Consider the following 10497-nt stretch of genomic DNA (forward strand, 5'->3'; position numbering starts at 1 on the left):
TTTGATATTATATTTACAAATCACGTATATAGGCGTAATGGGACATAATGGCTAAGGGGCGTAATGAATAATTGTAATTTATTTAAAAATCGTAAATCGAAATGATTTCGCTCCAAAGACAACTTGATGTACTGCAAGTTTCTACAAAGTTTGATTATTTATTATTCAATCACTATTGTAAGAAATATAGTAGAAAAACTGTATTTTATATATGAAAGTAACTTTTCAAAATTTTCATTTATTCGTTCTAATTTTTTTAAAATAATTTTAAAAAAGAAACTAAAATCGCGTTTTAAGCTTGAAACATTTTTTGAGGGTCAATTCGAGATTTTTGATTCACACTTACTGTATTGATAAAAATTACAAAATATTTCCCAAGTACCCCTAGGGCGTGTTGGCTAATGCAACAGGCTGTGCATAAAAAGAAACCTACGACACCTACTACGAAGTGTACGTTCGTTGTAGAAAAAAGTAAGACCCAGTAAACAAAAACTTATTGAAATAAATTAAAAAGACTTCACAAAAAACTTCAGTGAATCCCACTTTGTGACATATACGATTTAGAGCTATGTTGCAATTTCCCTGAATTCGTCACACAGAAAGAAACTATACTCAAAATGAGTGATGATACTCATTTGATACTCAAAATGAGTATGATACTCATTTTGAAGTGCAACAAAAATGATACCCCTTCGACTCATTCTGAAATTCTGGGTAAAAGACTCAAAATGAGTAAAAAGCGGTATCATTTTGGGTTTATGATAAAATTACAATAACATTGGAATAATTTATAAAAATATGAATTAAAATAATTGTTTATAATGAATAAACACTTTGCACTTGTCAAAACATTAATACTTGAAGTCGATTTATCGCATTTATGAGAAATGAAAAAAGAATTTTTAGGTTAGACATTTGTGAATTGACTGACAGGGATGGGCAACCATATGTCATTTTACTCATTTTGAGTCACTTGAAGTTGCCGATTTCTCATTTCGAGTCACTTGAAGTTGTCGATTACTCATTTCGAGACCGACTTCCAAATGCGTTGCAACAAAAGTGAGTCGAGTTTTTTTCTGTGCAAACTGTATTGAAATCCCAAATCTTCTATTCTTACTAATTCAATGGACAACATTTGGGGCCTTTAATTTTTTTTAATTCGTTAGCACGAATTCAATGCATGCCTTGGTCATTTCTTTCGAATGCGAATTCGTTTGCATAAATTCAGGCAAATTGAATCGAATTCAGTCGAATATACAAAAAGCTTGAATGAATCCTGCTTTCTCCCAAAAATCTTAATTCATTTCAATCCGTTTAAATTAGTTTTATTTACTGCACGGAGAGACCGAGATTACTAATTTTTGTATAAAATCACACTAGAATTTACTATTTTCACATTGCAACCACCGGAAATAAGGGGACTTTTTGTACTTTTTACTATTTTCTACACTAATTCACTAATCCGACAAATTTTCACCAAATTAGCAAAGTTTCTTACTATTTCGTCTAATAGTTCCAAACAACTGTAGTAAACTCAGAAGTATTGTGTACGTAAAATTACTATAGTCGTTTGTAAATGCAGAAAGAAAGAGTGAAAGAAAAAATACGGATTTTTGTCGCCGATTTCCCGTCAATTCTTGACTAATGGAGGTAAACTGGAAGGATTTTTACATACACAGACACACACACACACACTTATATATTTGTTGGATAAATATTTAAAGACACACACATGTTTATTTTACTTATATGTATAGACGCGGTTAATTAATACACTAATACACAACTGCACGCACGACAACGAATTTCACTGAAAGTATACATATTTGTTTCCTTATATATTGAATGATGAAAATTTACAGCACTTACGAGAAAGCAGTTTACTTTTAACAACTCATTATAAGACATAGTTCTTGGGACAGGAATAAATGCAAAATTTATTAATTTATAATGGTCAATTTCCGAGATAACGAACGACCTACGTTTCACTTTATATTTAATTATTGTAAATAATATCCAAATTTATTTTACATACGCGAAACATAGTCACTGTCAATGATCGGATGGCATCGGCTCATTTACGGAGATTGACGAAGTTAGCAACCAATAGAAATGCAGGCGCCATATGACTGCACTCGCTAGCCACACTTGCTCACCAAAAATTACTACAGTGGATAGTAGGTTTTAGAGGAAAATGTTTTCATTTGTCAGATTTTGTCTAATTAAATTAGAGAAAACTATAATCAATTTCCGCTACATTTACAACTCTTACACAAAATATTAAAACTTGCTATTTCAATGTAGCAAATTTATCTATTTCTTTTGTAAATTTATCTAATTCTGTAGTATATTATGCTAAAAGTCCCCTTATTTCCGGTCATTGCAACCATTTTTAGTAATTTTTACAAATGTGGATCTCTCCGTGTGGGGAGTAATATAGGGACGTTCGTTTTTTAAAAGAAAGCTGAGATACCAAAGTAACTTTTTTAGGAGATAAACACTTAATTAAAACAAAAATGTCCGAGTAAATCAACAAAGAGTGAAAAGTTAGCCATTACGCTCCGGTCTACACTGCACACAAAACTTGATACTAATACTTTAAGAATATTTTAGCTGCTTCTGCAAATCATGTTTCTGCTAAGCGAGTTAGTATAATTAAAAATAACTTCACAATTTTAATCATCAAGACCAAAAATATACATTTAAATCCACTTAATATCGCAATCATCAGCAAACAAAAACATGTGATGGAAATGTAATCCTTAAAGTCGTAGTAACTTTAAGAAAAAAAATGTTTTATGAAACATATAATAGGAAACAAGAACACAAATAATGCACAATAATTGCAGACCACCGCGAGTGAAGCGAGCCATTTGCGCGCGAAGCGCGCAACAACACACGGAGCGCGAAGATCAATATTCGCGCGCCCCGAGGCGCGCTGAAACTTGCGAGCCCCCGCGCTTGCGCGGACAGATTTTTTATTTTACCAATTGTTATTCGTTCTTCCAATTGTCTATAAGTCAGACTTTTTTTTATTAAAAATAAGAATTTTTTATCATCACAAAAATACACAGTGACGGGCGAAATAAGAATAATAGTTAAAAATTCAATTTTATTAAAAAATTTGAAGTGTTATCTTTTTTTAAATTAAGCCCGTCAGAAGAATATACCAAAAAATGGGCGAAATAAAAAAAAAAAGATTAATTTGCCCGTTAGAGAAATTATAACACGATTTATTATAGAATAATGGATTAATTAGGAGAATTAAATTATTTCGTCGTATATATGAATAATTAATCATAATCTCTAATTCATAACAATTTTTGAAGGTGTGAATTAAATTGTCAAGTCTCTGAAATTTATAGGTTATGTGCGGCTTACAATTATTATAAGAAAAACGGCATTGCCTGATTTAAACGACGTGAAATTAGTAAACAAATGTTTTCGAACTAGTTTTTCTCTGTACACGGGCACTTTTTAGAAAATCTGCCAACGAACAATGGGTAAGCATCTTCTAAATTACAATAATTAAAAAGATTATTTAAATCTATACAGAAACGCGGTTGCAAAATGGAAAATACAAAAGTAATGCAATTATGACAGGCGGCAAGACGTGTATTATAGCCATTTGCCAGTAGAGGGCAGAAGCATGCAGCGAGCGTAAAGGCTCAGCTGTTAATATGATTCGCATTACATTGCATTGCAACGATTGCAACAAAAGCGAAATAGATACTTTGAAGAACGAACAATAATTAGTAAAATAAAAAATAGGACATTTAAGTTTTCAGTAAATTGGGAATTATGTCAAATAGCAGTTAATCTTAGTGAATATTATTGTTATTTTTAGAAAAAATAAATACACTGCAAGCCCGATCAGCGGTCAGCTCCGGGGGTGCTCGACCGCTGATCGGGCGTAAACATATAGGACCGTACGAACTGTTTTATGATGGGGTACCATTACTTGACTACTGGATTTTTTTAAGGGTCCAGAACGTCTTTAATGTATACGCTACTGCCACAACTTTTCAACTCTCTCTTTGCCCCTCGCCCGCCCCATCTACAAACGACGTAAACAAGCGACCACTGATCGGGTGACCGCTGATCGGGCTTGCAGTGTATGTGTCAAACGCCCATTCGTTAAAATAAATTTTTAATAAAAAAAAAGTCTGACTTATAATAGACAATTGGAAGAACGAATAACAATAAGTAAAATAAAAAATAGAACATTAAAAAAAATATAAATTATGTCAATATTAGTGGATATGATTATGTGATTTTTAGAAAAAAAAATATATATATATATATGTATATATATTTTTTTTTAAATAAAATAAATAATAAATTTTAGGTTATGTGGACATTAAAAAGTCGACAGAAATGACAGAAAATTATTCCGACAATTAGAATGAAGAAAAATAAGAATTATAGGAAATAAAAATAAGAAAAATGAATTTTACTTATAATATTTCAGGTTTAAAAATAGAGTCAATTTCAAATATTCGAGTAAAAGAATTTTAGATTATATAAAGGCGAAAAAAGTACCGGATTTCCAATACTTAAACCAATACTCAAATACAAACTAAAACTGTAAGTACTTAAGTATAAAGGATCCTACACAGTTTCCTCAATTAATTTATTTATATTTTTAACTCCTGCGCAGTAGTTTTCTATGAGTTTCTCGAATGCGCAATACATTTTTCTGTCCAACATTGTTATACGAGCCTAACATATTGAAATATGAAGTCTATGTATGTCAAATGTTGCTTAACATATAAAAATTTAAAAAATTAAAAAGTTTCCTGTACATGATTTTGCAAGTGTTCCTGTACAGGAACCTTTACAGGAACCTTTGATAGCTAAGGTTCCTGCATCGGAACCTGCACAGGAACCCTGTTCCAATTTCCTGCACGGGATCCGGTCGGGATCCTGTACAGGACGGGTACGGGATCCGGTCGGGATCCTGCATAGGACCTGCACAGGATCCCGAGAGGATCCTTTAAGGATCCTGTACGGGGATTTTAACCTGGGTAGGTATAGCACCAATCTTTGTGTATCTACAATCGTCTTTATTAAATATATTCAACTCTTTTTAATCTTACTCGTTAATTAATCGTTTTATCACCCAAAACTCTGCTTAACAGGTTATGGGCCTAGAGACAATCGAAAAATCGAGCAAATACTGTGAATTTTATGCAAATAAATCGTGTGTGTTAAAACGTGAATGAAAACGTGTGCTTCGACAAGCCATGGAGAATATGAGTGTTTCACGAATCCCTATTTTATCAAAAAACAACTATGATACATGGAAGTTAAGAATGCGCGCTATAATGGTAAAAAATATGCAAACATGGTCATATACAAACGGAGACAAACCAAGACCAGCTGACGGCGACGCTTCATTGGAAGCTTGGAAGGAAAATGACGAGAAAGCAAAGGCCGATCTATTCCTTTTCATCGATGATGCGGAATTAAAACAGGTACAAAACTGTGTATCAGCTCGGGAAATTTGGGAAAAGCTGAAATCGATCTTCGAATCAAAAGGACCCGCTCAAAAGGCTTCGCTTTGGAAAAGACTCATGAACCACAAACTCCTCGAAAATAGCGATGTGCAGCGCCATGTTGCGAATTCTTCGAAATTGTTGGGAAGTTATCGGAATTGACGATTTCGGTTAGCAACGAATTACAAACTATAATGTTGCTGCACAGCCTACCTGAAAGCTTTGACAACTTTCGTGGGGAAAAAAGAAAGCTTAACGTCATCCTAGAAACGTCGGTAATGCAGGAAATTTAAACAAAACAGCAAATACCAGTAAACCAGAAACCAACGATACCGATGGAAAGTTTGGATGTACGTCACATCTTTGTCACGACGAAAGGAAATTTGAAAAAATGGATAAAACCGATGGAACTAAGATTAACTTAGCAAGCAGTGCATCCACTGAAATACTTTGTAAAGGCATCGTTAAATTATTAGGAACAGACGGAAAAAAGGATCGAAGCATACGCCTGGAGAATACTTTGCATGTACCTGATTTGCGAAATAATTTAGTCTCAGTATCAAAAATTACTGATGCAGGATTCAGTGTAAATTTCACAATGGACCAAGCCACAATAAAATACCACAACGAGCAGAATATCCTTGTGGCTGACAGAGTAGGAAATCTATATTTTCTTCGTGAAGTTCAAGAAGAAAATATATGTTCAAATTCATCAAACGTTATGAAGTCGCAACTGACCATCTGGCACGAGAGAATGGGACACGTCAACTAAAACGACCTTTTGAAAATGGGAAGGAAGGAAATTATTATCGGACTAGAATTGGGATATGACAAGGATATTAAACCATGTGCAACCTGCTCGGAAGCGAAACTAACCGCACTGCCTTTTCCACAAAAATTTCATCGAAGTGGTGAACTACTGAACATTGTACACACTGTTTGTGGACCATTCAAGGTGGAGTCCAAGGGAAAAGCTAAGTATTTTGTTACACTTACTGACTATTTTTCTAGATGGACAGAAGTTCGCTTTTTACGTAGCAAAAATGATGTTTTTCAGGTATTCAAGGAATATAAGGCTCTCGTGGAAAAGCAAACTGGCAAAAAAATTAAATGTATCCAGTCTGATAATGGGGGTGAATTTTGTAACACCGATTTCGACAATTTTCTCAAAAAGGAAGGAATTTTACATCGACTAACCCTACCTCATACGCCACAACAGAATGGCGTTTCCGAGAGGAAGAATCACACTCTCATCGAAACAGCGCGGTGCCTTCTAATCCAGTCTAAACTTCCTTCTTCACTTTGGGCGGAAGCAGTGTCAACGTCAAACTATGTGAGAAATCGGTGCGTCAACAGCACACTCGGCGACATTACTCCATTTCAGCTCTGGTACGGGGAACGTGCAAACGTAAAGCATTTTCGTATCTTTGGAGAAAAGGCTTACGATCTAAATAAAGACCCAAAGAAAGGAAAATTTGACGATCGAGGAATTGAATGTTATCTTGTAGAATATGACGAATCTTCAAAGGGATATCGAGTATGAGTAGTAAAGGGTACCGAGTCAACAGAAGGTCATAATTTCTCGAGACGTAAAATTTCATAATCTTGACTCAACGTATTCAAATATCAACATCAACGATGAAACAAAATTTGAAAATCCTTCAGAATTGTCCGAGAAACTTCATAGCCATCCAAAAATTCACGAATCTACAGAGTTTTATCAACCACATGTGGAATTTGAGATTGAAAAAGAGGATCTGATCGTTGTAGGAAATAACGACAACTTGGGCTTGGAAATACAACAAGGACTAAGGGGTCGTGGAAGACCGCGAATTATGCGAACTGGTCGTCGGGGACGTCCTAGAAAGATCTTCCACAACAACCAAGACATACATGAGAGTGATGACGCTGTAGAAACCGACGAAACCAATGAACCTGACTTGGAAAATGACGACAACAATTCAGAATTCGATCAACCACGAAACGAACAAGAAGCCGATGTAGAGCACTCCAGCTTAGCCGAAGTACAGTAGAAACTACAAATGCCTTGTGCTTGAAGTTGCTGCAGAAAATTGAAAGTCTGCGTTGCATCTCATGATATTGTAATCAATGCCTAAATACTTGTCACTAAAACATGTGTCATCGTTGGTCATCAATATGAAAAATATATACAAACTTGAAAATTGTATAATTTATTGAAAAATATGTATAAACATCAAAATTAATGAAGGTTAATGGAAGTCAATGGAAGCAAATATTTTGCATAGTGAAATTCGTGATTGTCAAATCATTTTGCAGGTTGAAAGATAAGTATAATCAACATTTATAATTTCAAAATAAAGGTTAAATAGAATAAAAACATTACAAAATGCATAATAATTTTCTTATAAAGTTTGTTTTATAAAAGTGAATAATATTTGACTAATTTGTAATTTAAACTTTTATTATTTTTAGTAAAACTAACAAGTGTAATAAAAAATTAAAAGATGAGAAAAATAAGGTTATATTTGAGTTTCGAAAGAATTGTAAATAATATGTATTGAAAATAATTAAATTTATTTTTATTACTAATTTTATTTAACTTTATAATATTATTCAGTTACTTGTAAAATTATTTCTGAAAATTTTTCTATTTTATTTATCATGTAATAATAGAACAAGAATTGGTTAATTTATTTTTTGTTCTAGGAAAATAAAATATAGTAATAAGAGAATATAAATTTATTATCAAAAAGCTGTTTCCAGATAAATATGAGGACTTGATTTACAACGAGTATTAGGATCAATTGAAGGACAAGATTTAAGGCGTGTTTTAAAATCAATTGAAAGACTAGATTTTGGACGAATTTTAAGATGAACTCATGAACCTCGATTTCGGAGAAATTTTCTGAAATTATAATAAAATTGAAAAAAATATAGAATCTTTTTAAAAAATTATATTATTAGATTATATTATTAACTGTCAAGAACGCGAATCACTTTATTTTAATTTTATTATTATGCTCAAATTTTGTTATTTTTAAATATAACGTTTAATTTTTTAAGTATTTTGATGAAAAATTTAAAAAATTTATTTATTTACAATTAATTGGATTATTTTCTGGATTAATAAAATTATTTTGAGTTATTCAATTATTTTAATTACAATTTTAACAAAAGTTCTTTATCAAACTTAATTATTTTGGAAATATATATACTTTCATATTTTTAATAATTTAAGATGGGAAATTGAGAAATCACTATTTTATATTATAAGAATATAAAAATAATTATTATTTTCAGGAATTTTTACCAAAAATTCTTCTTTCAACCAATTAACTTTCGAAAAAGTTCTATGACAATTTTCAAACCCATTTCTTTACAATATTAAAATAAAAATCAAAATAAAAACTTCAAATAATATAGAAAAATTAAATTCAACTTTAAAAAAAAATTAATTTCAAAATTCAATTATTTACAAGAATTGCAATTGTTAGTAACTTCTCCAAAATTCAATTATTATTTAAAATTTAGACTGAAATTCATTTTAAAATCAATTTTTATTAGAAAATTCTACGAGAATTAAATTACTTAAGTATACAAAATTAAATAATTTATTAAATAATCCAATGTTTCTTAAAATTCAATTCTCATAAAGAATTTTATCAACAAATTATTAAATATTGAATTCTTTCTACGACTTTTAATAAAATTTATAAGACAAATAGTGGTAAAAGGAAGAATTTTCAAAAAAAATACATGCGTAATATTATATAGTGTGAACTCAACGTCAATTACAATAACAAATTATTGTAATTGACGTTTTGGTTAGTTAGACTCTTTTTCTTTCTCGTGGCAGGACACATTTAAAAACATGTTTTATTTAGTGCAGTGGGTCTCGGGAAAAGAAATAAGTGTAATTGAGGAATCTAATGTTGTTGAAATATTTAAACATTCTGCCCAAATTTCTTGGAATGGGAAAACATACAAAGCCAAAATATTAGCAGTAAATGGTAAGTAAATAAATTGTAATTGTGTGTATTTTGTAGGTTTTTTGTGTGTGTATATTTTTTTATTTCTTATTTATTTTTTTTATTTATATTTATTATTTTCTATTTTTATTTATATATTACATTATTTTACAAGAAAATTTGAATTTAAAAAAAATGTTTCCTACAAAAAACGTTTATATCCTCTTCTTATATACAATTGTCTCATTTAAAAAAAAATTTTTAAGAGTTAACATTAAAAATATATTCTACTCTTTATATTAACTTACTGTCAGTAACAATTCAATCATTATCACTCAGTGTCTAGTAATAACATTTATTAGTCCTGTTATTTTTATCTTTATTTTAATTGCATTCAACTATAATATTTAAGGGAATTGTTTTTCTTATTTAGGAAAGAATGAACTATTTATTAACCAGTCAAATAACATAAATATATAAAATCAACTTATATTTTAGATGACAGACAATGGTTGGAGTCATTGCAAGTGAATGTTGCAGGTTCCATTTGCGGCCAAACAAAGGCAAATGGTAATTATTTATTAAATGATGCTAATAATATAAATGCTAATTAAATAATATAATATCGAAACACATAAATCGACCAAAAATGTAAAGATTTCATAAAATTATTCAAAAATTGAATTTTAAAGACATATAATATTATATTATTTAACGATAATAAAAAAATTTTTTAAATGAAAATAAACTTTTTGTTTTTTTATGGAAGCATTATTAAAATAATCTATTTCAGTGTTATTTTTGACAATGAATGAAATTTCATTTTTAATCAAACAGCAAGTCAACGATTTGTCAAAATTCTACTAATTTAGCTTCACCAGGGACAATTATCAATTAGTTACTAACTATCTAACTGACAAACTTACTAACTAATTAACTTTCTAACTTACTAAGTAGCCTACTAACTTATCAACTAATTTGCTCACTAACTAACTTACAAACTTAATTACTAATAAACTTACTAACTAACTAACATTCTAATTTACTAA

This window comes from Leptopilina heterotoma, unplaced genomic scaffold (assembly GCF_015476425.1).
Source record: "Leptopilina heterotoma isolate Lh14 unplaced genomic scaffold, ASM1547642v1 Lhet_571, whole genome shotgun sequence".
Lineage (NCBI taxonomy): Eukaryota > Metazoa > Arthropoda > Insecta > Hymenoptera > Figitidae > Leptopilina > Leptopilina heterotoma.